Source organism: Petaurus breviceps, unplaced genomic scaffold (genome assembly GCF_028583685.1).
Source record: "Petaurus breviceps papuanus isolate PSGF00001 unplaced genomic scaffold, PetGlider_PUasm1.0 139, whole genome shotgun sequence".
In the NCBI taxonomy this organism is placed as follows: Eukaryota; Metazoa; Chordata; class Mammalia; order Diprotodontia; family Petauridae; genus Petaurus; species Petaurus breviceps.
The window spans coordinates 22,979,306-22,984,112 of NW_027185697.1; positions in this window are offsets into that span (position 1 = coordinate 22,979,306).

Here is a 4,807-nt window from a genome sequence, read left to right on the forward strand (position 1 = left end):
AGAAGAAGAAGAAGAAGAAGAAGAAGAAGAAGAAGAAGAAGAAGAAGAAGAAGAAGAAGAGGAAGAAGAAGAAGGAGAAGAAGGAGAAGGAGAAGAAGAAGTTCCATGTTTTGCTGAAGGGCAGCAACTAGACCTTGGTTCACAATCCAAGCTTGACAAGTAATCCTCAATGTACACCAGAGCAACTCTCTCAGACATTCTGGGTCTGTTTCCTAGGAAAACCTAAAGCAAAAGTCTGCCGGTGTCATTTGCCTGAACAAACTTTTCCACGGTTTCCTATGGCCTATAAAATACAATACAAACTCCTTAGAGTGTCATTTAAAGTCCTGCACAATCACAACTATTTGCTTTTCTACTCTATTGCTTATTATATCCTTTCATGCCCTGCATGTTCCATCTAGACTTGTATACTTGATGTTACCCAAACATTTCACTGCATTTTCTGCCCCTATTACCTGCCAGAGGCTGTTCCAAAAAAGAAAATCATTGCCTGTAACATACTCCCTTTTCTCTGCTTCCTAGAACACTAACTTTCTTTGAGGATCTGCCCAGGGATCGACTCATATAGGAAACTTTTCTTGTATCCCTTCCTTATCATCCCTCTCATCCTCACATAATAATGCCCATACTTACTTGGGAAGGCTGTATTCCCCCACCATTAGAAGCTAATTATTGATACATTGCTCTGTTTTATTAAATAGGATTTTCCTCTCTCTTTAAATCTTTTATAAGGATTGTTTTCTGGAAAGGGAAAAGGGGAAGTATGCATTGAGAAATGTAGGCAACATAAAAGCAAAAGGTAAAGCATTCTTTTTAATAAAAATACTCAGATTGGATTTGTTATGGAAATGATGGGGTTGAACTTTATGATTTCTAAATTTGATTTCAACTCTAATCATCTGTTAATACTTCTTCTATTGAGAGAAAAAATTAAGAATGAGATTGAGCAAGTTCATACTTTTGGCATCTGGATTCTAAGACAATGGGGACAATATACAAATTGACAATAGTAATGGAAATGGAAAGACCACCAAAATGAAGCTTAAGGCTCTGGTCCCAGAGAAGAAATGAGGAAATGCAACTTCTTCTATTCTATGAAACAGCAGACAAAAAAGAGTGTGGAATATTGCATATATTGTCAGATATAGTCGATATATTTATTGGACGGTTTCCCTCAACAGTTTTTTTAGAAGGATTTAGAAAAAAATCTTTGTTATAAGAAAGTTTCATTGAATAGAGGAAAGTGGAGGGATGTATTCAGTATGAATATTTAAAAGGACATTAATAAATATGTTTTTTTTAATATTTCCTAAAACACTCAAAACCCTCATTATCTTCTTGGCTTTCTACTTCTGATTCCCAAACACCAAACCTAGCGTCATGCTTAGATTTTTCTGCCATTTTCATGACGTTTCTTTGAAATTCATCTTCACTGAATTGGAACATTGGATTTGTCTGAAGTAAATGGTCAGGAAAGTAATGACCCATGAAAAGAAATCATTTCCATTCCCAGTGGATTCCCTCTCTTGTAAATTGCAAGATTTCTTTCCAGGAAATCAAAGCAGCATTGACAGAGCTTGGAGTACTGCTGGGCTCTTGGCACCACTCAATGAGACAATGTCAAGAAAAAGACAGAAGAGATGGAGCCTCTCTGGACCAAATAGCCAATGTGCAGGCTAAGTAAAAGTGGGGTGAATGGGGGCAGCTGAGTATTGCTGTTCCCTAGCAAGTGACCTGTTCTCAACATTTCCCTTCTTCCCAGTTTGTGTCAGGTTTGGATGAGAACAAATAATGCACTGTCCATCTTGAATTCAGGTTCATAAAGAGCTGTCCACACATTCTCAAAGCATCCTTAATACAACTGGAAACAAAACCATAGGTAAGATAAGAGAGAGAGATTTGATCTGGGACTCATTCCATCTCTCAGTGTCCATCAGATGAAAGAGTTTAACATCTCTGCATCACCACCTGTGTCATTCTGAGGGAAATAAAAAAAAATGTGGGAATTAAAGTCTCATGTTCCAGATCTGCAGAAAGAAATGCTGGTTTATGTTCTGATGATTTCAGGAAAAAAAAATTTATTCCACAATGATTAAAAAAAAACCTTGTTCATAGCTAAATTCCTTACATTTCAAAGTTGTCAGCCCAGTGTTCTGCATACAGATACCAGAAAAAGATGAGCTTTTTAATGAAAGAAAAATACAGAGGTCTAATCTCCATCATGCAGGGACAGTGAGAAATGCTAGTGAGTCTAAATCAAAGCAGTTTGGGAGGTAATGATTCTAATGGGAACCCAGGCAAATTTTATCATATTTTAGCTGAAAAGAAAAAAAATGAAAGAAAGGGAATAAATTTAGTTTTACTGAGAATTTAGTATATTAGAAGCAAGAGACCTGGTTCGAGAAACACACACATCTTTTCTTCCAATTCTTTACATGGTTGTTGTCATGGTACATTTATGAAAAGTCTTGGTATTTAAAGGAAGGCCTTCAACATGCTAGTTAAATCCATTATAGAGATTTGATGAAAAAGCAAGAGTAAGAGAAATAAAAAATGAGAAGAGAAATGAGGGTTGCAATCTATGCCAATTAAGGGAGTAACCCTATCATTGATGCCACATGTCCATCATGGCCCTAAAGTACACATTAGAGCTTAGATATATATCTGGGTATACTTTCTTGTGCCTAAACAAATTTAATCATGTTCCAGTCATAGGTCAAATACAGCAGAGGAAAATTAATCAACAAAATTATGCATTAGGATCTTATTTAAGCTCCAAGTGCTAAGTATCATCATATATTTATATATAAGATGCTATGTATTCAATAAATGTATGGGAAGGGGTGGAGAGGAAAGCATGTATTAAGGACATAGTAGTTGCCAAGCACCCAGAAAATGAAGAAAAAAATGAGAGTGTCTGCCCTTCAGGATCTTCATTTAGTAAAATCATTAGTCATTGGCTATTATTACATGAACATTTCTAATTTCTATTCATCTCTTGTTAAGAGACCCAGACTCAGTCACCATTAAGAAAATACATAATTACTTATGAAGGACACATTTTACATTGGTCTTACAGTAGAATGGAGGCGCAAAGAGGAGCCAACTAAAAAATCATCTTCATAGTCTTTTCATGTCAGTTTGGATCTAATTGCCTTTTTCTTCCTATTCCTTCTTTAGATACAGAATACCAGGTAATATTAAACTCAATTCAAGAAGCATACATAAATTCTTTATCAAAATCTCATGGAAACTGAATCATTTTAACTTTATACTTTATGCATACTGAAAAATATTCTGCATTCACATAGCTCAATAAGAAAGTGTGGCACAGGAGGCAGGGTCAAAGATGGTGGAGTAGAAACAGGACTTCCCTGGGACTTCTGCTTTCACCTCCTCCAATTCATATAAAAAAAGACTCTAAACAAACTTTGGAGCTACAGAACCCACAAAATGACACAGAGAACCTAACCTCACACTGAAGACATTTCAGCAGGAAGCAGCCAGCACAGCATGTTGGGAGCTGAGCCCAGCACCTTTCAAGCCTAAGATTTTAGCCTCAGGGTGGCCACAACTAGCCACCAGCTGGAGGGACTTCACATCACCAGCAGCTGTAGCAGTTTCCAGAATTATCAACCCATAGATCCTAAGGACAAAGTGAGAGGTCAGTGTAGTGTCAACTTTGGGACCTGGGAGTTTGGGAGTGTGATCCAGCCTTTGCCCCCAGGGCAAGAAGCCACTCAGGTGTGGTAGATGTGCAGCCACTTCCACACGGCTGCTTCAGAGCTCCACACCTGCACAATGAAGGGGGACAAAGTGACCAATCTGAGGGGTAATCTCTCTTGCTTTAAACTGATTGAATCTGTATCACTGTCTGGGGTAGAGGTCCTGGGGTTCATGACCAGTGTGTCAGAGTGTGTGAAGGCTTCTGAGAGGGCAGCCAACAAACAGCTCCAGTAGCTGAGAAAATCCCAGAAATTTGGGACAAAGCTCTCCCCTCTAGTAGCAGAATTCTACTGTGGCAAAAAACTCAAAAGTCAAGTAATTGTGTGGCAGCATGAGCAAGCAAGGGAAGCAAGGCAAACAAAGCAGTCCAACTTTGGATTCCTTTTTTGTGGACAAAAAGGATTGGGGCATAGAACAGGAGGAAGACAGAAAAGTCAGAATTCCTGCACCAAAAGCTTCCAAGAAAAATATGAATTGGTTACAGGCCATAGAGGAGCTTAAGGATTTTGAAAACCAATTAAGAGAAGTGGAGGAAAAATTGAGATGAGAAATGAGAATGATGCAAGAAAAATTATAAAATGAGAGTCAACAACCTGACTGAAGAGTATTAACACCTTAAAAAATACAATAAATCAAATGGCAAAAGAGACTCAAAAAGTCAATGAGGTGAAGAATGCCTTAAAAAGCTGAATTTTCCAGATAGAAAAAGAATCTCAAAAGCTTACTGAAGAGAATCATTATTTCAGAATTAGATTGGAGCAAATGGAAGCTAGTGACTTTATGAGAAATCAAGATACTATTAAACAGATCCAAACAAATGAAAAAAATGGAAGGCAATGTGATTTATCTCATTGAAAAAGCCACTGAGATGGAAAATTGATCCAGAAGAGATAATTTAAGAATTATTGGACTACTCGAAAGCCATATCAAAAAAAGAACCTAGAAATCATCCTTCAAGAAATTCTCAAGGAAAATTGTCCTGATGTTTTAGAACCAGAGGGCAAAAGAGAGGTAGAAAGAATCCACCAATCACCTCTGGAAAAAGATCCCAAAAAGAAAACTCCCAGAAATATTATAGCCA